The sequence below is a fragment of the Aptenodytes patagonicus genome, chromosome Z (genome assembly GCF_965638725.1).
Source record: "Aptenodytes patagonicus chromosome Z, bAptPat1.pri.cur, whole genome shotgun sequence".
Taxonomy (NCBI): Eukaryota; Metazoa; Chordata; class Aves; order Sphenisciformes; family Spheniscidae; genus Aptenodytes; species Aptenodytes patagonicus.
In genome coordinates, this window is record NC_134982.1 from 58,553,105 (window position 1) to 58,578,655 (window position 25,551).

The following is a 25,551-nucleotide window of genomic DNA, read 5'->3' on the forward strand; positions in this document are numbered from 1 at the left end:
AGAGCTGAATGTTAGCACAATAGGAGAAGTGTGAACAGTGTGTATCTTAAAGCCCTCCTGAGATTTCAAGAACAAAAGAAGAAAGATTTTGCAAGGCTCCTTTTCACTTGAGTTGTATGGTTCATGGGCAGCTAAATTTATGTAAATTACTGCGTGTACATTTGAATCCAGAAGGAATACAGAATACCTACTAACCATTTGCAAGGTATGGTGCAGTTCTAGCAACATTTGCTCATCTTCTGTCATAGCAACACAGCGGCAATTGTTGGACAGATCAGTGAAGTTGAAAGCTTTGGTCACTGAAATTTTTTAACCAAAGGCATGGATATATAATTTTTCAGATCTTTTCAAATCTTTTATTAATCTTTTTGTTTGGATTAATTAACCATCAAGTGCTGTAATCTGGGTTTAAACTATGTGAGGATGTTAAAAAGAATAGTGATTTCTGGTAAAGTGTGCATTCAGTTGAGTTGTAGCACCTTCCTACTTCTTACCTGCTGGTAGCTTTTGGCTTCTCACTACAGATTTCCATTTTGACAGCTACTGTTTTACTGGGCTGCCACTGTGTCTGGACCAATAAGTGGAGTCAGGTGACTGAAAACCTGAATTTTTAAAGGCCTTTTGCTAAATACCAAAAGGAATTGTCTTTGATTCCTATATGAAGATTCTTTATCCTCCCTTTTTCAAAAATAGGCAATATTTGCATGAGAATGGGAAAATTGTTTCCGATAGAGATCTGTAACCACTTCAGATAAAAGGTATAAAAATCCTACTACTCAGGTGACCATACAATTACTAGGGATACACCTTTTCCTTGTCTTTGTTAACAAGTGGTTGGTTTCTGGGGTTGTAGAATCACATGACACTTTATGTAACTAGATGTTTTCATTGTACCTAGGATTAGGATTTTTCAACAATGGAAGTTAAAACATATGTATGTGAAGGGAAAGATCAGCAAAACTGAAAGTTTTTTAGGAGTTGATAGCATGGGTCCATAAAGGCTTCTTGCTTCCCATAGAATCATAGTATCGTTTAGGTTGGAAAAGACCTTTAAGATCATCAAGTCCAACTGCTAACCTAGCACTGCCAAGTCCACCACTAAACCATGTCCCTAAGTGCCACATCTACACGTCTCTTAAATACTTCTAGGGATGGTGACTCAACCACTTCCCTGGGCAGCCTGTTCCAATGATTGACAACCCTTTTGGTGAAGTTTTTCCTAATATCCAATCTAAACCTCCCCTGGTGCAACTTGAGGCCATTTCCTCTTGTCCTATCGCTTGTTACTTGGGAGAAGAGACTGACACCCACCTCGCTACAACCTCCTTTCAGGTTGTGGAGAGCGATAAGGTCTCCCCTGAGCCTCCTTTTCTCCAGGCTAATAACCCCAGTTCCCTCAGCCACTCCTCATAAGACTCGTGCTCTAGACCCTTCACGAGCTTCTTTGGACACACTCCAGCACCTCAATGTCTCTCTCCATGGTGAACTTTTCAAGGCCTTGTTATCTTGCATGGAGTCATAGAGCAATCAGTGCAAATGTTCACCATCAGTTCAAATGACAACTAAAAGTCACTTGGTTTTTTGAGCTGCTCATCTGTTCTGCAGAGGACATAGTAATGAAGATTACAATCTGTTTCAGCTGTCGTTAAGTTCTAAATTACTTTCTCTGAAGTGTGTGGATATTAAACATTCAAAAAAGTGATGTGGATTCAGATAGTAGAATCTCACTGAAAAGGTGAGATTTGGTTTTAAAGGACTTTGTTCTTCATGAGATTCAAGGCTGGTTTTGACTGACTTTTAATTACTGGAAGTCAAGGATCTCTTTGTCTCCATGTGTACTGAATGGAAACAAAGTGCCTTTTTAATGGCTCGTAGTTTCTGTCTCTAAATCCAAAACGAGGAGGATGTTGGAACATATTCTTCCAGTGTATGACAAATGTGTCTGTAAGATTTTGTCAAGACTTAATCTGAAATAGTACTCAGGTTAAGAGCAGTCTTTTCTTCAAAAGCCTCCTGCCTCTAGCAGTGATTTTGATTTCTGACAATGAGCCAGAGTTTGTTTAGAGAAGGTTGTAATGGTATTTATTAATGAAATGAAGGTCACTCCTGAGGTAGTGCTGTGTTTTTATAGTATTTTTAAAGACTTCAAGAACTTTGACACTTTAAGACCTCTTCCCAGTTTTATCAGTGGTTGTAATCTATGTTGATCGGAAATGATCTTGTACCCTCAGCACTAAACAAAGGAAACAGCAGAATGTAAAGAGTAATTTGAATGTAATTAAACTAGCGATTCTTTGTCAGAAATGGAAAATTGGTTTAGTAGGATCAAATCTGGCCAGTCAGACGTTGGTTTTTATCCAGGCTGTCTTGCAGAAAATTTTAACTTTTGTCACATAGATATTCTGCATCCCAGAATGTCTGGGATGTTAGTCTGCTCTTAGGATTGCGTCAAGACCCTACCATGAACAACTCGTGATCTGACCAACTAAGCCTGTTTTAATTGGGAGGGGTGTCTGGAACGCACTTTACTTAAGAGTTTTGAAAGATGCGGTTTCACAGGCTGTGGAGCCAAGCTAATGGCTTGCTGCTGCCAAAGTTCAGTTTTCACTGTGCAGTGCATCCTCTTCCCTTGAGTGTTCTCAAGCTCTCCTTTAACCTTCCTGGGAATAAGTGAGTTTATCAGTCCAGCAGAAGACTATCCACAGATTTATGAGTCATTCCCAAAGCATCCCTAAGCCTTGAAACAGCACTACCTGTATGGAAGATGCTGTTTTAATGAGACTCTATTAAGAGCTGCTTTGAACAACATAGTGATGAAATAAAGCTCTGCTAATCAAGACAGCTAGATGTCAGATAAGGAAAAATTGTTTTCTACTTCACAATGGCAACAGGATTTTTTTTCTTGCAAGAAAGTTTACTGACTATGTAATCTATAAAAGCTTTTCTAAACAAAAGTTTCATTAACTATTTTAATCGTATGCCTTACTAGTCTCTATGAAAGAAGTTTGTGCATGTACAGGTATTATATAATAAACCACAAATATAGTAGTAAGTCCATCTGATTAAAAAAGATGCATCAAAATAAAAATTAGAAAGAATTGTGTTGATGTTTTAGAGCTTTGGGACCATTAAACCACCTTTTCTGATTGGATAGTATTACAAATGGGAAGATTTCTTTGGGTTATCTAATATTAAATGAAACATCTGCTTTGAGATTGTATTTCCTCATTTTTCTGTCTTAGTTCTTCTCCACTTATGCTGCAGCTGCCTAAGCTCTACCAGAATGAAAAGGAAATGGCTTACATCACCATAACACAATTTTGGAGTATTGATAGATAGTTGAATGTTTGCTGTTACTGTTTGCATACTTCTGCAACTCTCAAAACCAGAGAAAGCAACTGTGTGAAAATGGTTTCTGTGGAGGGTAAGGTACTGGCTGAGCTTAAATACAAACCTGTAGAGGTTTGCACATGACAGTCAAGTGAGTTTTAAAAATTCTGCCATCCCCATTAACAGATGAGTGCAAAAGTTATGAAAGATACTTAACTTGTCCTATGACTCTTTCTATTAAATACCTTTTTTTTTTTCCTTCCCCTGAGATGGTACTCAGTCTATTGGGGTGTGTAAAAGGAGGTCATAAAATTATTGGTAATAAAATTTCATCCTAACTTTCTCTTAATGGGCTTAGTATTATTGTAATAACTGACATTGTAGTTAAGTACCACATCTCTAATTTCAGTGATGTTGAGTACAAGCAGAGCAACTAAAACCAGTGCAAGATACCAAATTTTGAAAGAGTTTTGATGTTTCCAACACCTTTTTGTCTTGCCGTTTTCCTTCCCTCTGCTTTTCTGCTGCTGACTCCTACTCTGGCCACTACATTACTTGTGTCAGAGGTTAAAAGGAGTGAGCAACTGGGGAAGGCTGGGGTTGAAGATGAGAGGATCCTGTTTCTCTTAGCTGCGGGTACAATGAAACTTAAAATTTTCATGCTGTTGCAGTTGGGCCATCTCATATGCTCTCAGTCTGCAAGTCTCCAGAGGCGCTGCTGCTCATTGCAGATCTTTTGCCAAAGACACCTTTCCTCCAAAGATGAAGAACTTCAGTACTAATTCTAAACCATGTCACTTAGGGACATGGTTTAGTGGGCATGGTGGTGGTGGGTTGATGGCTGGACTCGATGATCTTAGAGGTCTTTTCCAACCTTAATGATTCTATGATTCTATAAAGTTTGGAGTTCTGATCCCGGTGGTTGGAGCCTGGTGCTAATGGCTTACCTCTGAAATTTGACTGGCTAGCTAAGTGCCTCCTAGAGACCGATGTAGGAAAATTCGATTAACTCTGTCCTGTCTTGAATGATAGAAATTCACAATACTAAATGTCCCTGTATTTTTGTGGTAGTATGTTTACTGCCATTTTAAATGTCCATTCAAGAAACCTAGCAAAGTTTTTAATGAATTTTTTTTTTCTTTCTGAGGTTTACAGGCTAGCTTTATGATATTAATACACATGAGACTGATACAATTTAGGAACCCTGACTGTAGTATGGTGCTTTTGAGATGGCTACTTTATTTAAGGAAAAAAACAAAACCACCATATAAACAAAAAAAACCCCTAATATCTTAATACACTTCAAGAAAAGAAAATAAAATTATTTTTAGACACTCTTAAGTACTCTGAGAATTGGATCAATCTTGTGGTTTGTACATTTTTGGCTAGTTACATGAATGCATGATTTTTGTAATTAATGTTTCTTTCTCTAGGATGAGTGCTTTTGCCAATGGTCAGCTCTTTTTTTTTACATTTTTATATTTTACTTTTTTCCCCCCTTTTTCTTTTGTAACATAGCAGCAGTCTTTTGGATTAGTTCCAATGACTTGTGAGTATTGATTTTAAGATAATGCATCATTATACAATGAAATTTGTGTTGAAATCTATAAGCTTAAGGTAGGTCACTGTAACTGCACTTAAGGTAGTTTAAGTTAATACTCTGATTGAAAGAAAACTGAAAGTATCTATTAAAAAAAATTCTCATATCATATATTCTTTTATGTTCCTGATCATGTTTTATTTTTGATAGCAGATGGCAGGCATGTCTTGCCGCTTGAAAAGCCTCCTATTGCTGAATTATGAGAATGTGATCTCTTCCATAAATACACTTGCCAATGTGTCTTGGGTGGATGTAATACATATTTATCCCTTGTCTGACTCTGTAAGAAGAGTTGAGGCAGTGGAAAGAGTGGAGGAGGAAGGATATGGGGAATAATGCACTGGGGCTGACAGTTGTGGTGGTAGGTGGGAAGCAATCAAGTAAGTAGGTCAGGTTGCATTTAGTATGTATATACATTTTCCTTACTTTAAAAATCTGCCATTCTCTTACTTCTTACTCTTAGTGCTCCTCTTCCTAAACAGAACCTTTTAAAATGCCAGCTCCGATTTAGTATTGATGCTTTATGCATATTCATATAAGGCAATTTTCAATTATCATTGCTTGAAGTCAGGAAAACCTTAGTCTTGCATTTCTTTGCACTTTTCACCTTCAGAGCTGATGGGATCTAATGCCAAAATCTGTCTCCAGCTTGATGGAAGCAGGGTGCTTAATTTCTGTGCTCTTTTGAATTGCCATTTGTACATTTTAAATGCGCTTTCATTTTCTTTCCTTATACATACTCCGGCAACAAAACTCTGTAGTGGGCATCTACAAGAAGGATTTAAAGAGGTTACAGGTGGTCTTTACAAGAGGGGATTTATAATGGATGCGCTGCAAATCAAAGAGTTGGTGACATAGTTTGCATTTGTTTATCTGCGGTTGGCATACTGAGAAGGAGAAACACATTTATTGTAATCTTCCTGAGTTTGCTGTGACCCTTGCTGTATCAGGGGCTCCATCTTAGAGAAACAATAAGCCTGAAATATTGTCTGGATCATTTAGTTAACTTTGCTAATGTCTCCACCATCTCCCACTGTCTCTAGGTAAGTAAACAAGGTTCCTGATTACCTACATGAACTGAAGTGTAAGACTATTACAGGTATTTGGGAACGTTTTTCTAAAGTGCTCCTAAACTTAACTCTTAGATAGTTTATGCATGTGTTTTCTTTCCATCGTACATTTTTAGCTTAAATAAATCTTTCTGCTTTCTCCTTATCTTACAAGTAGCAGTCATACTGCCCTCTCAGACCAGGAAGTGATAGGTGAATATAGGAAAGACAGAGGGTTTTTTCATTCACAGTTTGTGTTCTCTTAACTGTGATAACCCTTCCTGGTACATGGTCCAGTTTCATGCCATTTTTCCTTAATGTGTTCAACTAGAATTTAACATTCTTTCAAAGATGTTTCACGAGTAGCTTACAAAATTGCACTGACAGTGGACTGTGGCTATTGAAATTGACCCATGACACATTCTGGGTTAATACATATCTGATTACGGCTGCAGTAAATATTGCTAATGTTTGAAACTTGTGCTTTCACATGTTTGGGTGGAAGGCACGGTACATGGGCGATTTTATATTACTAAGTCATGGTGAGTATGAATTCAAATCTGCTATGAATCTAATAAAACTCAACATTTGCCGAAAATGAAATATGAATCTTAGTGTAGCAATGATGTCCATCTTCTTTGCAGTGTTCTGTTACACTAACTGGTAGACAAAGGTGTAGATGAGTTTTTAAAGTAGAGTAAAATACTGCGTACAACTCTCTAGTCTTTTGGCTTTTTACTGACAAACTGGTATTTATCATATTTAGTTGGTTTTATTAAATGAATAACATTTAATTATTTACTTGATTTTCAAAGTGTCTTCCTTAATTTAGTGCTTTATAAGCATCTGTTGCTAGGTGAAAAGTTAAAGAAAAGAACTAACTTCCATAATTTGGGTATTTGTATATCTCTCTGGCTGCAGACACTTTGAGAGACTGGTTGTGTGTTTTAGTTAAAATTTAGCAAGCAGGTAGTAGTTGCTTGACTGTTCAGGACTCTAATACAGTCAGTTTTAATACAGACTCCAAATCTAAGCAATATATAAGAGAGAATATTTAAATAAAACCTTACATTAAAATGTCGTAGTATCCAGCCCTGGTATTAAACATGTGTCTAGTAACTTTGGGCTTTTTATGATTAGATGCCAAACTGAGATTGAATGGCTCTGGGGTTTTTTTAAATATATTTAACAGTTTGATAGTACTTATATTTTGTGAATTTTCTAAGAAAGTTAATTCCTGTAACAGCTGGGAGGCGGTGGTGTTTGATGTTCCTCATTCCCCTTGCAAAGTGAAATGATGGAAAATAAGTTACCAAAATTTGTGTGAAGGGGCGTCAGACCCAGTTTTGAGTCACTCAGTTGTCTTCAACTGCATTGCTATTTCTCCTGCCTTATTGAAGTCCTTTTTTTCCTCATTATGTCTTTTACTGATAACACGCAAGACAGAAATTTTGAACAGTCATCTTTGCTGTTTTGACAACTTACTGCAGGGCATAATTCATTTTGTGTAGACAGAAACAGGTGTTTTATGGAAAAGTATCAGATAGATCAGTTTCTTATTGTACCATAAAAGGTAAGTATGTGGGGTGAATAAAGATTAAATCAGTAGATTTAATGCTACTATGTCCTGATTATTAACTTCTGCTTTATCTCAAACATTTGTGTCACTTTTTACATGTCATTTATTAACAGTAGTGTCTTTTACTTTGCATTGAAATGAATGAGACCTGTGTAAAAGTGAATGTGTTTTGCTTCGGGGTGGACATTTCTTAAGCCACCCTAGTACAACTATTAGTAATGGTGTGACTACACTGCAAATAGTTTCTCTTTAACCTGTTAGTCAAGTTTCCTCAAAAAAGACCAAAGTACTCTTGAGCATAATAGATCAAAGAAATGACTAGTACATGGTCATTTTCAGAGGATGTTTTCATGAAAGTGATGTGATATTAGAGTCTCTTCTTTGTTTTTTATTACCTGATGGTTGATGTTACCATTAATCATGATCTAAATTCTCTAAAATAACATGACAGACTTTATTTGAAATAAAGTTGGCTAAAGATCACGTTATTCATATTTTGCTTGACTTGCCTAGTCACCTACTACTCTTTGACTTTCGATCATGAATAAATTGTTAAAAACTTGAGTAATGTGTAATGACTGGTGAATAGTAAGAATTTCTGACTTAAAAAATCTGACTAGCATAAAACCCATCACTGAAGCAGTCTCTTGGGGAGTAATATTGAAGCTTGAGTTATACTTACTATGTACAGGCAATTTTACTACAGAAGTATTCAGGCAGAGCTTATTTTGGTTGCTAGGTGATTGCAGGGAGGGAGAGAAAAAACATCTCACTCATTTGTCTAGTTATGGAACCAAGACTAGGCATTAAAAAAAAAAAACAACCCAAAACAACCCTTTCAGTTTCCAACTCACATAGTCCATTTAAAACTGGCATCATGAGCTTTGGTTGTGGGGTTTTTTTTATTTTCTCCTGTATTCTTGTGGGGATAGTAATACTCTTGCATTAATTAAAAATTTTTAGATGTCTGTCTTGAAGGGGCTTTTACTTGTCGTCCACAAAATAAGGTGGGGGTTTTTTTGTTGTTGTTCTGTTTTGCTAGTTCTTCAAAACAGTGCTTAAAACAAATGGACTTGGAGAATATTTCAGAGAGAAAAATGTGATAGCAGTCTAGAGCTTTAGGTACTGTTCCAGTTGTCCTCTTTTCATCTTCCCTTTCGCTTAGTGTGACTCTGGCTTTGTGAATGTCTTTTGTAGGCAAAGTGTTCTTGATGCCAGGAGGCAGTACCTCTGACACAAACCTCCGATATTTCGAGATACTGGGAAGAAATCAGTAACTTGCCTCCAGCTTATAAAGTTATATCTTCTAAAGAAAGCTCCTGATTCATTAGGGAACAGTGAAATGTCTCAGGACTCCCCCCTTCTCTCCCTCCCCCCTTCTCCTCCTCCCCACAAAAAAACCTTAAGTATTGGAATATGTAAAACCGAAACAGGTATTAATGTTTGCTTGCTCTAGGAAGGCATAGTGACTTTCTAATCCCTTCATGAAAGGTAAGTACATTCTGATAAGACTAACAGTCCATCCGTCAATCCCATCTCTCTCCAATTTAGTTGGAACGTGCTTCTGTGAACATGTTTAGAGATATCTATTAGGTTACATGGTAAAGCTCATCTGCACACCCACAAAGGAGCGCAAAGACACAATGGTAGGAAAGATGGGTAATCGTACCCTGCCTAACTACTTCGAGGCCCATCACAGGAGCCATCAGCTTGTCAAAGGCTCATCTCCACCAGCCCAGAGGAGCACGGGGGCACAATGGCAAGCAGGGAACTCAAATTAAGGACTCAGAGGAGGGCACACCCCGTCAGGTGTGTTAACCTAACCAGGGCTGTCCCTGGAGAGCCATCAGCCCCATTGTCCAGACCTGACACCCAGGACCATGAGTCAATGCTGGAGCACCTTTTGGACTGGAGGCTGGAGGTGTTACTGGCAGGGGTATGGGGCATGTAGGGTGCAGGGGAAGAGCATTTTGGGATTGCAAAGGACTTATGGGATGTTTTTGGGGAGGAGCCAAAGGCAGGGGAAGGGAGGCATTTAGGTGATTTGGGGAGGAGCAAACATAGCAAAAACAGAGGGCCAAGGGGATTTAGAAGGCCAGACGTGTAAATAGTTGGCTGGTCAGTACATGTGCCTGGCCATGCCCTGTGTAATGGTCATGATCAGTGCAATTTGTCTTACTTTCTTCTTAAATTCCTTTCTAACTCCTTCCTGGGTGAGGGGTGCTCTGTTGTTTGTGCAGGTGTGTCTGTGGGGGCCTGAGTTCCAGCAGCTGCAAGTCAGACCATGAGTTGGAGGGCCCAGGGTGCCAGCAACTGGAGAGACTGGCATGAGTGGACTTAAGTGCCAGCCACAGGAGTGGGACCTCGGGTCACTGGGGCCCATGCGTCCACGGTGCCAGGAACTGGAGCAAGTGAGGGTCTGGGCACCGCAGCTGGAGTGGGACTGCAGGCCAGAGGAACCATGTGCTTGAGTGCCAGCGGCTGGAGAGACCTGAGTGAATGAAACCAAGTACCAGATATGGGGGTGGGACCAGGGGTCAGAAGCCCATGTGTCTGTAGTGCCAGCAATTACAGTAAGTGAGTGAGCGTTAGTGAAGAGCAAGCTAGGTTAGCCTGCATGTAGGTGAAGTGGCTAGGCTTGTGTGCCTCTCTATGGGGGAGACCAGAGGAGGAGCTGGCTGTTGGGGTGACCAAGTGAGTTCGGCTAGCTGCCGGGGACACCGTAGGATCTGGGGATCTCTTGAAGGTGAGACTGCTGGTGAATGTGTGGCTCTAAGGGCAAGACCACAGGGGATTTGCTACTCGGAGGCCAGTGGATTCTCAGCCATCTGGTGTATGTGTGCCTGTGTGCCTCTGAGGGTGTGAGACCATGGTGGGGGGTAGAGGGGGAAACTACTGGGGGAGCAGGACAGTCCCAGTGAGCTCTATGTGTGCATATGTGTGTGTGCGTGCGTACCAGCAACCAGACCCCAGACAGTCTGTACCAGCAACTAGAGTGGGGCAGTGGCCTCAAAAGGCATGTATGTCCAGGTGACAGCAATTGTGGAGACTGGGATCCAGGGGACAGCTACTGGGCAGACTGGGGGTCTGAGTCCAGCTGCTGGGGGGATCCACCTTGCATGTATGTGTATATATCCTCACTAGTGGACCTCCATTCTGCTCAGCCAGAGAGGAGAGCAGGGTGAGGCTGTTGGTGCTGTTTGTGTTCGTATTCATGTGTGTGCTGTGTGTCTGTCTGTCCTTGTTGATCTGTTGTCACTGGCTGTGGTGTATGTGTTGTATATATGTGTGTGTGCATGCCTGGTGGGATTATGTGCTCAGCCTCACTCTCAAGTTGTATCTGGGGGCTTGCAGCTGCTGCAGCATCGCCTGTTTTGGGCTGCCAGATGCAGCCTGATTTTTTTCCGTTAAGTCTCCTTTGGTGCTCTGCCTTTCACCTCCACAGTGTTCACCAGTGGCGAAATCGATCATCACTCAAATCTTTTCAGAGGAAAAGAACAATTACTAAGTAGGCTGGAAGGCAAGTGGCTTTCCTTGCAAGAGTATTGTAATACAGTATGACACTCATTTCTATAAGTAATATTAGATGATTTGAAATCCTTCTTTGGGACCAATTGCATATCAGTTTTCAGTAGTGTTTTAGTTATATAACACTGAGGCAAATACTCAGAAAAGTGAAAAAAGTAGTGTACTATTCTTGCAGGCCATCTCTATTTTTTCTGAGACGATGAAAAATTAATACCTTAATTTCCACTGGAACTGGAGAAACCTGATGCGTCAGTTAGTTTGTATGTGATGTGATCTCTGCAAATTGCTCAGCACACCCATGGAATGGGCACAGAACTGGAATGCAGTATTTCACTCAACAGAAGGTAAATTCAAAATAACAACAAAACCCGCTGAACAAATGGATCAGGAAGCATGCTGCTTTCTGTATTCTGGGGGTAGTGCTGTTTTCACAATAATGTCAAAATACTATGTACTGATTCAGATAAACTGCATGCTGTGTTTGTGCTCAGTAGATCTTTGTTTTAAGAAGACAGAGACAACAAATGTGTAAAGGTTGTTTTTCATTTGTTTTTTTGGGGGGCGTCTTCCTTTTTCTGTGTTGCGTTATTAAGATGTAGACTCGGTTTATTGCAGTTAGGGCACTGGTGCCATCTGGTGGTGGTAATACATTCCCAGAAACGGGAAAAACGACTTGTGAGGAGTTCCACTGAGATGTGAGAAATTGCTGGCGTGATGCTAAAAAGAGTACATGGATACATTTGCTGCCTTAACATATAATTATGAGGATGAAGTAAGTCATAAAAGGCTGCACATGGGCTGTTAATCATAACTTGGCTTGCTAAAGCAAGTTTAAATCTTTAACTGTATTTCTTTCTGCTCAACGAAAAGGTTTGTTTCTAGTAGTTTCTTTTATTAAATAGTGCTTTGCAAACACAACATAAAGAATTTTGTTGAAGTTTACAATATCTTAAAATTCAATTTGGAAGAAAAATTTTCTTCTGTTACTGCATTTTGCTAAACCCAGCACAGCCTTCTTACTGCTAGTATGTTTGAAGTTACGGTTCTTTTTTTTAAGTGGCTGATACACTAAGTTTGAAAGTAAAAATTCAACAACATAAACCTGACAACAGTTGAAATAAACAGCTTTGATATCTGAAGCCAAAGCAACCACAAATATTCTGTTTTCTTTATCCTTTCATCTCTTAAAAAAGATGTCCTGCATCTTAAGTTGTTTACCTGAGGTAATATCCTCATCATTCTCTAGAGTACTGTATAGGCTGTATTGACCTTGTTAGCAATGAAAGTAGGACTATGACTACTTATCCAGTTCTCTTGAAATAAATTTCTGACTCATAAATATCTTTCCCTGTGATGGAAAGATTTGCAGAAGTGCATGGTACTTTATATTAAGCTGGTGGGTTTTTTAAATTTGTTTCACTTAGCCATAATTCTTTTGATTTGCTGCAGGTCAGCGTGACATTATTTTAGTAAGTTACCGCTAAATAAATTTCCTTGTGGAACGGAGGTCTGTTCAGCCATTAACAAGTTACATCTTTCTATTGCAATTGATTACAATAACAGGCTGTTTTTATGTTTTAATCCAGCTAGTTGAAGAGGCACAAATTCTGTGTTTGTATTTCTTCGTAATCTCTGGCCTCATGACCATGCAATACTGCCTTCAGTTGCATCGTGCTGAAAGTGTGAATTAGACTTCCCTTTTAACCAGGCTTTAGTTCTCTAGTTACATGGTTATGTTCACAATGTCAGGAGCCTTTTTTGGATCCTATCTTGATGGAATGAGGTGTTTGCCTGCCTGTTCAGCTAATGTAGATTGTGGAATTAGATGGAAACAGCTTTTAAAATTGAAAATATTTAATAGTATTTAAGAATTTAATATTAATATTTAAATAGTTAATTTATCAATATTTATTGGATGTCTTTGAGAATAATTAAACTGGCTGCAATAGCAAGGACTGTCTTTTTTTCTACAGTTTAATTCAGCTCACTGTAGACCTAGGTTTGGCTACTGGGTTTCATCTGCATGCAGCTACTAACAAAAGTATGCAAGGCTTATGCCTGGCATAAGCCAGGCGATCATAAGCATCAGATTTGAAAATTTTCTTTCCCATACTAAGGTTTGGGTCTGAGCAAAGTTCCGTTGTTGTAATGTTTTGTTCTTAGAGCTGTGACTTTCACTTTAATGACACTGTCCTTGTGAATTGAGGTATACCTGCTGCTTCTATTCCTGTTGTCATTCAGCTTTCAGTGCTGTATGTACCTTAGTACCTTTCAGGCATTATTCAGCAAACTTAGTAGCATCTGCCACATACAGCTTTTTTTTCTCAGGCTCTCTCCACTGTGGGCACTATACTTCTGCTTTTTAATGAAGGAACATTATTACGCTATATTTCAGCAGAAGAAAAATATATGTGCTTATCCTTTTAAAATAGAGCAAGGTTGTAATGGGTTGTAAATCCTTCAGGCATTCACTTCAGTTCTGGATTTGTACCTGGTAGGAGTAACTTCCTGTTTTGCTTTACAAAGCTAGGTGGTACAAATGACAATTACCGTTTGATAATCTGTCAAGTTACCAAGAGCAGTCATAGTAGTTGAACAGTCCTTTAAAGAAAATCTGTTTTGGAATATTAGTACTCGCTTCTGACTTGTTAGTGTGCAGGATCAGTAGAGCAATCCACTTGCCTGGTCTCCAACAACTGTCTAGATATAAAAATGAACTGAATTTCCCTGTCTTTAGCTTTTATAGTGCATCACTATCTTCCTGTAACCAGAACATGAAGAATATGGTGGTGATTTAGGACTGACTTGGTTGTCGGGTTTTTTTTCTCACAAGTTGAGTGCCACTTTCTTCTTCCAGCTGAATCAAAGTGTTACCCTGTCCTCTTCCAGGAGCAGTGAGGGAAGATGCATGACAAATCCTTTTGAAAGACTTACTCAGGAGTTTATGTTGTGATGTGCTCTTGGAATGGTGATAAGCCTCTGACTCGGTTTCTTCAGAAGCAGTGTCATTGACTGCTCTGTTCTCCCCATTTTGCTGCAGAAATATATTTTGGGGGGGGGGGAAATGCCTTCCGGAGTTTCTTCTCCTGTCCATATGAGGGGCTTTCCGTCCTTGGTGAGGACTTTTTTTGTGGGTTCCAACAGAAGAGCATCTCATGCAACTCTGCATTGCTTTCAGTTAATAGTAATTTTTTCTCTGAATGCAGTCAAAGAAGTTCACAGTGAAATTGCCAAGAGATTTTTATTTCTGTGGTACTGGAGTTCTCGCCTACTGCTATCATTAATATCTTGTTACATCATTGTATTTATAATTCCCTTAGCAATATAACAGTAAAATCAGTAACTGCTGGCTATGCCTTTGATTTTTCGGAGCAGGAAGACGGAAGTAGTAGTACTCTTTACCTGTCTCTGTAACATCTGAGTATTTCCTGTGTGAATCAACTTAAGAAAAATTGCCGCCTTCTGTCAAGCTAATCTATTCATGTGAGATTATCGTCTGACTAAAGGTGATGCAAAGGTGTCTTTTTTTTATTATTTTATTTTGTAAAATAGCTAGAGATTCTGGAAATATGAATTATTTCCTTGAAAAAATATTTGGAAACTTAAGATACAAAGAGCAGATTACTTGCAAATATGGCCTGAAAACTGAGAATAATACTCATCTGGCTGTGGATCTTCAATCCAAAATATTTTCTTTTCTTACAGACTGATCACTATCTAGTCCATAGGTTGTAGTTCAAGATTTCTGCTTATTTATTTGGTTATTTTCCCTGTCATTTCTGAAGATAATTTCTTTTCATTTTGCCATCACATGGTGACAGGTCTACTGGATTTTTGAGTAATTTTCCTTGCTCATGTGTGTCCTTCACAGGAGACTGTATTACATCTTTTTTTTTTCTTCCTGAGGATCTAATTCTGACAGTCTCTTCCCCCTTTCTTTTTCTTACTCAGAAATGCCCCTGCCCCACTGTTATCTTAAATTAATATAGATACTTAGAGACTTTTAGGCGAGTTTAGTGAGCTAAGTATTTCTTCATGGCAGCTGGATTTTGAGTAATTTTGGATGTTAACTTTCAGACTATTTTTCTGTCTTTTCAGGTCTCTGGATGGCAGACTCTGAAAAGAAATGCTGTTTTAAGAGGTATGCCTCATGTAGGCCAAATATTCCTGACTAGTGTATATATAAATGATAAGGCCATACTAAGGAGTCCCTCTGCTGATCCTCTATGTAAGCCTGCATGAATAATAGTTTTCAGTGCTGAAATCTCTCTGAAAGGTAAAAACTTGTACGGAGACATTCAGGCTTGTCTTATTGGTGACACAGTTTTAGTAGAGAGTGCTGCAATACACTGCTTACCTTTTTGCTTGATCATCTTAATAGAACACTGCCTTAGTGGATGAAGTATAGCATGAACAAAACCAGTTGACTATCTGACACGTGCATATCCCCTGCCAACCTCTCCTCACTGTGTGTGTGTGTGTTTGCTTGGTTTTTAATTGGGAATATATTCCAGATGCTTTTGTAATTGTCTTCACTCCCTTCCTCTTGGTGTGATGTAAGACTTAGCAGACAGTAAGAGGCTGACACCATGCCAAAAGTGTGGTATAAAATAATGTCAGTTGGAACCCAAGATGAAGAAATACTAATCTTTGTGCAAGTGATCATTTTTGCTTATTAGCTGGATGTTTGGAACATTTTGTGTGTCTGTTTGGGATTTCATGTTCCAGCACTTAAGGAGACTGCCTCTTCTCTCTCCATTGTTGGTATGTTGTTTCTGAATAATTCATTGCTTTACGGCTGTTAGGAAAGCAATCTCTTCAAAATTGAATTGGATAGCTCTTCTATTATGTCTCCCATCTATTTCAGGATTCATAAGTGGCAGATTTTAGGAAAGTAGGCTTTGTTTTGTCTTCCTAAGGGAAAGATTGGTCTAACCCAGTCTTTTCAGGGCTCTTGTTTTGTTTTTTTTTTAAACAGGATCTCTTAATTCTTTTTTAGGCATGATTCAGGTCTCTCAAACTTCAGAAGGTTTCCTATTTCTCTAAAGCAGTACAGTGCTGATTTGTTTTGTTCTGACTCAAAAATAATTCCTAGTGTAAAGTCCTAAACTTGGATTGAAAGTGGCTCTTCAGTTATTGACTGAGATTCTGGTGTTGCTGGTTTTCATGCTGTGCTTACAAAGGTCATAAAGAAAATGATGCTAAGAATAAGGGAATATCTTATTGCTATTTTCAACACACCTGTGGACAGAAATCAAGATTGTGCTGCACTATTCTTGGAGGTGCACATTTGTAGGATGAGAGGCATTGCACACAAGTTGCAACACAGGACATTCCTGTGAGACAGTCGGAGCACTTTTTGCCAGTGAGGGTGGTCAGACCCTGGCACAGGTTGCCTAGAGAGGCTGTGGAATCTCCATTCTTGAAAGTTTTCTGAATGCAGCAGGAATAGGCCCACAGCAACTCAATTTAAGTGGGCCTATTTCGAGTGCAAGGTTGGATTAGAGCAGTTTGGAGGTTACTTCCAATCTACGTTATCCTATGAATCTATGTAACCTGCGGAGGGGCCACTTTTTTTTGCATTTTACATTTCCTGTAAAAACAGGTGAGGCTCAGGTTGGTGTGTTTTGTTGTTCTTCAGTTTTGGGGTTTTTTTAAAAAAGAAGCAACGCAGTTGAGAAGTGTTTTGTGATTACAGAACCAAGGAGTTAGAGTAACTTCTTCCTATTCCAGCAACATAGTTTTGAGGGAGAAGAATCATGCTTTGTCTGTAGTGTTCACTTGTAAAGTGTGAGAAACTTTAAGTTTTTATCAAATGTCACTTTTCAGTCAATGGATTGAGGGTCTCAAAGTTATATGCAGTTTTCACAGTTTATTTGAGATTGCTTGCTGTAGTAGGTTACTATTTAAGTAGGTAACTGTGTAGAAGAACTAATGAACTTCTGTGTCCTACAGATTTGCCTTGCTTGGCTTTGGCTTTTTAAAAACAAATTTAAGGTATGATATTTCTGTTGTCTGCTAACTTCCATAGAGGTTTGATGGGAGTCTAAGGTTTGCAGTGTTGAAAAAGGGTGCTATTAGGTTCTGAAAATGACATTGTAAATGTTCAGATTCTGGTGTGTCCTCTCAAGTTGCCTGCTTTTATGTAGGATGATAACTTTCTTTGAGACTTGTGCTTCTTAACTTGGCTGCGATCCTGTGAAAGATTCAGAAGCTCTTGAGCATGCATCTTCTGTGCAGTGACTGATTGATCACATTACAAAATAAGGCAAATTCAAATAGTCTCAGTTTAGTGTAGAGGTTTGCTTTTCATACTAACTCCTGCACAGTCTAGTGAGTTTATAAAGTTTCTGTAACAAAGAAGTCTCAATTTGGAGATACATTTTTGTTTTGTTTTGATTTTTAAACTTTTATGCAAGAAGACATCAGCCTAGGTGGTGCTTTGGAAAAGTAAACTTATCGTCCCCTCTTCTTATTACTTCGAGCTGGTGTGTGTGACTTAACCTCAACCTGATGCCAGTTTTCTTTTTAAAGCAAGCAATTTTAGATGTTGAGCTTCACTGAGTTGATGTCTATGTGATTATGACCAGATATGTTATAGTTGCTTGAAGTACTCAATGAGCAGCTTGAGCAGTGAAACCAGTAAGAAATCCAGCTTGCATGGATAGGCAAAGGTAGTGTAATAGTGTAGTAAGTTCATAGGATCATAGGATAATTCATGTTGGAAAAGACATCAGGAGATCATGTAGTCCAACTGCTCAAAGCAGAGTAAGCTATGAGGTCAGACCAGGTTGCTCAGTGCTTTATCCAGTTGTCTGAACAATTCCATGCTCTTAAGCTGCAGGCTCGCTTGGGAATGTGTATTCAGAGATGGTTTTGGACTCTTGTTGTTTTTAAGGTTTGATTACTTGTTTTGGAAGTTTCTGAATTCACTTCTAACTTTCTTTTCAACATATCACTGTTTGAGAGATGGGAAGATGAGTTTTGTGGAAGATACCACCTGGAGTTCAGATTTGGAAAAATCTCATTCCCTTTTTCAAAGGGAAGGTATTGAAGGGAAACCTGCATTTGCGTAGAAAATTGAAAAATAGGTTGGTTAAAGCAAGCTGGCTAATCTTGGTGGTTCTTAGTCAAACTTCATGTTTTGGACGTTGTGTATTCTTGCTGTTTAGTTCCAGTTTGTATGAGATTACTAACATGGATTAATTGTATGTTCAGAAAGTGTCAGTAGTCTAAGCAGAAGGATGTCACTTCATTCAGAATTGCTCAGAGAAAACCAGCAACAGTAAACATGCTTTTCCTCCTTTCTTTATGTTACTACATGTTAATATGGTAAAAGTAGCTCTTTAAGAGTGCTAAATAAATAGCAAAAACAGATGCTGAGACTTCTAAAGGATACTGAGATTTTCTCAAGATGGATGTTGTCTTGCTTTCATGGGAGCCCAGCAGTTAAAAAAAATTAAATAGGTATTCAGTTGCTTGGTTGATAAACTCAAATAATATTTCAGCTGACATTTGCAAGCTGATTAGAGTGATGTAAAATCTTAAATTTTTAATAAATAGATTTTTAATTCATTACTGTACTTGTAATGTTGAAATAATGGGTAGTCTTTATAATAATTAAGGTGGAGTTAAGATGACATAGAAATAGGGCTTGGGATTTATTTATGATATGCTTGTCAGCATTAATGTCTTGAAAATTTTTTGTACCTTCTGTTTGCTTCTAATCTTCAGGTCTAATCCACGTTTTTCCCCCTACAGCAGTGTACTTCAGTGTATATATGGTTACTTGAGAAATATGTTTGGTGTGGTTTTTTGGTGGGGTGATAAGAACTTGGCTGTCTTATATGATGAAAGTGATTTTTAACTTTTGTTTGGCAGTAGGCTGTAGGAACATGGGAATGTTGGGACTCCTTCCCAAGAGCAGATGTGTGGTTCAAATAGACTAGTACCCCTTCTGAGTTGATAGTTGTTAACATATTTGTCCTGGTTTTGGCTGGGATAGAGTTAATTTTCTTCCTAGTAGCTGGCATAGTGTTGTGTTTTGGATTTAGCATGAGAATAATGTGATAACACACCAATGCTTTAGTTGTTGCTAAGCAGTGTTTATACTAAGTCAAGGACTTTTCAGCTTCCCATGCTCTACCGACTGAGAAGGCTGGAGGTGCACAAGAAGCTGGGAGGGGGCACAGCCAGGACAGGTGACCCAAACTGGCCAAAGGGATATTCCATACCATACGACATCATGCTTAGCATATAAGCTGGGGGGAGTTGGCTGCGGGGGCGGTGACTGCTGCTCGGGAACTGGCTGGGCATCAGTTGGCAGATGGTGAGCAATTGTATCGTGCATAACTTGCTTTGTATATTCTACTATTATTATTATTACTGTTCTACTATATTTCATTTATTAAACTGTTCTTAACCCACGAGTTTTCTGACTTCTACTCTTCTGATTCTCTCCCCCATCCCACCAGCGCAGGGGGAGTGAGCAAGCAACTGTGTGGTGCTCAGTTGCTGGCTGAGGGTTAAACCATGATAGTCCTTTTTGGCGCCCAATGCGGTGCTCGAAAGGTTTGAGATAGTAACAGATTAACCAGAGCGTATTAAGGGATTTATATCTGTTAACAGTTGTGTGTCACAATACTGATTCATCTGTTCTCGATATTAATTTACCTGATCTGCATCATGTTCTTTTTTTTTTGCTGTACATATTAAAGATTAGTGTTGGTTTTTGCAGTTTGCTGTGCTCTGCAGTGTTCAGTGATGTTTTGCCTGGGAGATTTTTTACTAAAACACTGGCATTGAGCTTAATCTGGTATTTGAGCTTTGTACTGAAGCCATTACTGTACTTCGGGTACTGTCTCGTGGAGACAATCAGCAATTATAGTTCTTTCTCTGAGAGGTTTTTTTATGGAGGAAATACAGAATGGCGGCTTCGCTACCTTCTTCTATGATGTTTCCTCCATTACAGTAACTTCTCAGTATCTTGAACATCCTTGGGCAGTTAAGATACTTCTATTGGTATTTCTTGGGACTATTGTTTTGGTTTTGTTTAAGGTTAATAAGAAATTTAAGAATACCACCCAGAGATCTGCCCCAAGGCTGGATAGTTATGAGTGGCAGGGTGTGTGGGATAGCATGGGCAGGTACCTAGGACAGTGGGCACCCCCAGAGTTTCAGAACTTCACCCCTGAACAAGTGCAGAATCCTGAAAAACTAGTAAAGTATTTGGAAAAATTATGCTGTCACCCTGGCAACTCCAGAGAGATACAAATCACTGCAACGTGCTGGGGCCCGGCCCATGCCTACTGAGTCCTGTTCAACACTATTCAGTACGCTCAAGGGGAAGAGAAGGTCTCTGGATCTGACGACAAAACAACGGGCACTGCGGCCACTCCAACCCCGGTGACAGGCACTGCGGCTGAACCAAAGAACCAACCTGTGCTGGTATCAGATGCCCCTATACACAAGAATATATACTGGAAGCAGAAGTCAGCTCGTTTAGTAAGGGATGAAGAAGCCTCTTCTAAGAGGGAGCAGGAGGAAGAAGTGGATGAGGCAGACTACCCCAGAGAAGGGCTATCGCGAGAACAGGAGGAGGAGAGCCGGCTGCTGCCCAGGGAGGAAGAAGAGGAAGAACTTGTAAATGAGGCAGTAACCACCTGACCCCTATCCCTGAGTGAGCTGCGAGATATATGAAAAGATTTCAGTTGTTGTCCAGGCGAGCATATTGTCACCTGGCTGCTCTGATGCTGGGATAATGGGGCCAGTAGCCTGGAATTAGAGGGTAAAGCAGCCAAGCAGCTGGGATCCCTTTCTAGGGAAGGGGGCATTGGCAAAGCAATTGGAAAAGGGACACAAGTCCTCAGCCTCTGGACACGAGTCCTGTCAAGCGTGAAGGAAAGGTATCCTTTCAAGGAAGATGATCTATGTCATCCAGGCAAGTAGACCACCATGGAGAGAGGTATCCAGTACCTGAGGGAATTAGCCATGCTGGAGGTGATTTATGATGACCTAGACGACAAGCAGCTATCCAAAGATCCAGATGAAGTCAAGTTCATGCAACCCATGTGGCTGAAGTTTGTATGGAGTGCACTGTCGTCGTATGCCAACTCATTGGCAGTAATGACCTGGAAAGACAGAGAGGGACAAACGGTGTATGAATTGGCCGGCCAACTCCAGCAATACGAAGAAAGTTTCTCTTCTTCCCTCATCTCAGCTGTGGAGAAATTGTCCTGGAAGGTCCAGCAACTCGAAGAGGATAGGTCCTACTCCCCACCTGTACGGACCAGTATCTCAGCTGTTAGGAGTCAGCGTTCTTTTGCTCAAGAGAGAGGATATAAAGGGTATACACCACGGGGCACCCTATGGTTTTATCTGTGTGACCACAAAGAGGACATGAGGAAGCGGGATGGAAAATCTACCTCAGCCCTAGAGGCACAGGTACGTGAGTTGCAAGGAAAAACAATCACAAAAGGGGGTTCTTCCAGGAAAACTGCTGTTCTGGTTTCCAGTGGGCAGTTCCCCAGAGTAGAAGGGCTGATCTTACTTCTGATCTTCATGAAAAGACTTCGGACTCGTATTTACAAGATGTGAGTAACGAATACTATGACCAGGACTAGAGGGGCCCTGCCTCCAACCAGGTGGAGGAAAGGGACAACCGGGTTTACTGGACTGTGTGGATTCAATGGTCTGGCACATTGGACCCACAGGAGTATAAGGCTCTAGTGGACACCAGTGCACAGTGTACCCTAATGCCGTCAAGCTATACAGGGGCAGAACCCATCTGTATTTCTGGAGTGACGGGGGGATCCCAACAGCTGACTATATTGGAGGCTGAAGTGAGCCTAACTGGGAATGAGTGGCAAAAGCATCCCATTGTGACTGGCCCAGAGGCTCTGTGCATCCTTGGCTACCTCAGGAGAGGGTATTTCAAGGACCCAAAAGGCACTGGTGGGCTTTTGGTATAGCTGTCTTGGAGACAGAGGAAACTTAAACAGCTGTCTACCTTGCCCAGTCTCTCGGAGGACCCTTCTATTTGTGGGGTTGCTGAAGGTCGAAGACCAACAGATGCCAATCGCCACCACAACGGTGCACCAGCAGCAATATCGCACCGAGACTCCCTGATTCCCATCCATAAGCTGATTTGTTGACTGGAGAGCCAAGGAGTGATCAGCAAGACTCGCTCACCCTTCAGCAGTCCCATATGGCCAGTGTGAAAATCTAATGGAGAGTGGAAACTAACAGTAGATTATCATGGCCTGAACAAAGTCACGCCACCACTGAGTGCTGCCATGCCGGGCATGCTAGAACTTCAATACGAACTGGAGTCAAAGGCAGCCAAGTGGTATGCCACAATTGATATCACTAATGCATTTTTCTCAATCCCTTTGGCGGCAGAGTGCAGGCCACAGTTTGCTTTCACTTGGAGGGGCATCCAGTACACCTGGAACTGACTGCCCCACGGGTGGAAACACAGCCCCGCCATTTGCCATGGACTGATCCAGACTGCACTGGAACAGGGTGAAGCTCCAGAACACCTGCAATACATTGATGATATAATTGTGTGGGGCAACACAGCAGGAGAAGTTTTTGAGAAAGGGAATAAAACAATCCAAATCCTTCTGAAAGCTTGTCTTGCCATAAAACAAAGTAAAGTCAAGGGACCTGCACAGGAGATCCAGTTTTTAGGGCTAAAATGGCAAGATGGATGCTGTCAAATCCCAATGGATGTGAGCAACAAAACAACAGCCATGTCTGCACCAATTAGTAAAAAGGAAACACAAGCTTTCTTTGGTGTTATGGGTTTTTGGAGAATGCATATTCCAAATTACAGTGTGATTGTAAACGCTCTCTGTCAAGTGACCCAGAAGAAGAACGATTTCAAATGGGGCCCTGAACAACGACAAGCGTTTGAACAAATGAAACAAGAGATTGTTCATGCAGTAGCCCTTGGGCCAGTCTGGGCAGGACAAGATGTAAAAAATGTGCTCTACACCACAGCCAGGGAGAATGGCCCTACCTGGAGCCTCTGGCAGAAAGCACCAGGGGAGACTCGAGGTCAACCCCTAGGATTTTGGAGTGGGGGATACAAAGGATCCGAGGCCCGCTATACTCCAACTGAAAAAGAGAGATTGGTAGCATATGAAGGGGTTTGAGCTGCTTCGGAAGTGGTTGCTACTGAAGCACAGCTCCTCCGGGCACCCTGACTGCCGGTGCTGGGCTGGATGTTCAAAGGGAGGATTCCCTGTACACATCACACAACTGATGCTACATGGAGTAAGTGGCTCACACTGATCACACAACGGGTTCAAATAGGAAATCTTGGAAGTGACTGTGGACTGGCCAGAAGGCAAAGATTTTGGAAAATCACCAGAGGAGGAGGTGACACATGCTGAAGAGGCCCCACTGTGTAACAAGAAAATGAGAAGCAATATGCCCTGTTCACTGATGGATCCTGTCATATTATAGGAAAGCATTGGAGATAGAAGACTGCTGTGTGGAGTCCTATACAACAAGTTGTAGAAACTGCTGAAGGAGAAGGTGAACTGAGCCAATTTGCTGAAGTAAAGGCCATCCAGCTAGGTTTAGACATTGCTAACCGAGAAAAGTGGCCAGTGCATAGTCTCTATACTGACTCATGGATGGTGGCAAGTGCCCTGTGGGGGTGCTTTCAGCAATGGAAGCAGAGCAACTGGCAGCGCAGAGGCAAACCCATCTGGGCTGCCGCATTGTGGCAAGATATTGCTGCCTGGGTAGAGAACCTGGTTGTAAAAGTCTGTCGTGTAGATGCTCACGTATCCAAGAGTCAGGCCACTGAGGAACACCAAAACAACCAGCAGGTGGATCAGGCTGCTAAGATTGAAGTGGCTCAGGTGGATCTGGACTGGCAACATAAGGGTGAATTATTTCTAGCTTGGTGGGCCCATGACACCTCAGATCACCAAGGAAGAGATGCAACGTATAGATGGGCTCGTGATCGAGGGGTGGACTTGACCATGGGCGCTATTGCACAGGTTATCTATGAATGTGAAACATGCGCTGCAGTCAAGCAAGCCAAGCGGTTAAAGCCCCTCTGGTATGGAGGACGATGGTTGAAATACAGATATATGGGTAGGCCTGGCAGATTGATTATGTCACACTCCCACAAACCTGCCAAGGCAAGCGCCACGTGCTTACAATGGTGGAGGCAACCACCGGCTGGCTGGAAACATATCCCATGCTCCATGCCACCACCTGGAACACTATCCTGGCCCTGCCCAGTGAAAACTTACATACTGTCGATGCACATAAAAATATGCCAGGGAAGACAGTCTGGGTTATTCCTGCCTCGGGCAAAGGCAAACCCATCTGTGGGATTGCTTTTGCTCAAGTACCTGGGTGCACTTGGTGGATAATGCGGAAGGATGGGGAAGTCTGATGTGTACCTCAAGGGGATTTGATTTTCGGTGAGAACAGCCAATGAATTAAATTGTATGATGTTAATTGCTACGTAATATTATATGCTATATCAATGGTAAGAATCACCCACCTTAATGCAGAATGAACTTTGAAACCGAGCAACGAGCAGTGATGATGGAACCAGAACTGACTTCAACATGCAACAATCCAACACCGCATACCATCTTTCCTGCCCTGAAAGACTATTATTACAGATGGAATTCAAAATCATGTACTAAATGAACACAATGAACATTTTATAGGGACAGCCCATAGACTAAGGGAATGATATCTGTGTGTATATATCAAAAGACAAGAAAAGTAGTGGTGATTAAGTAAAACGTATTGGAAAGTATGGAACCTGGGCATGACGTAGATGGTATAGAATAAGGGGTGGATACTGTCCTTGTTTTGGCCGGAGTAGGGTTAATTTTCTTCCTAGTAGCTGGCATAGTGTTGTGTTTTGGATTTAGCATGAGAATAATGTGATAACACACCAATGCTTTAGTTGTTGCTAAGCAGTGTTTATACTAAGTCAAGGACTTTTCAGCTTCCCATGCTCTACCGACTGAGAAGGCTGGAGGTGCACAAGAAGCTGGGAGGGGGCACAGCCAGGACAGGTGACCCAAACTGGCCAAAGGGATATTCCATACCATACGACATCATGCTTAGCATATAAGCTGGGGAGGCAGTGACTGCTGCTCGGGAACTGGCTGGGCATCAGTCGGCGGATGGTGAGCAATTGTATTGTGCATCACTTGCTTTGTATATTCTTCTATTATTATTATTATTATTATTATTATTATTATTATTATTATTATTATTATTATTTTACTTTATTTCAGTTATTAAACTGTTCTTATCTCAACCCACGAGTTTTCTGATTTTTACTGTTCTGATTCTCTCCCCCATCCCACCAGGGCAGGGGGAGTGAGCAAGCGGCTGTGCGCTGCTCAGTTGCCAGCTGAGGTTAAACCACGACAATATTCCAGATAGGAACATGGAAGACATCCTATATTAGCCAT

At 40.8% G+C, this 25,551-nt stretch overlaps 1 protein-coding gene across 4 annotated transcripts in view; it reads left to right on the forward strand.

Annotated features, from left to right (window-relative positions):
- Positions 1-25,551, forward strand: part of PCGF3 (polycomb group ring finger 3) — a 64,967-nt gene that overhangs the window by 14,687 nt on the left and 24,729 nt on the right. Inside the window, exon 2 of one of the 4 annotated variants that reach the window (XM_076362802.1) lies at positions 15,185-15,227. The exons of the other annotated variants lie outside the window; for them this stretch is intronic. The gene's annotated coding sequence lies outside the window, so the exon portion shown is untranslated. The remainder of the gene's footprint in view (positions 1-15,184; positions 15,228-25,551) is intronic. 4 annotated transcript variants of the gene reach the window in all.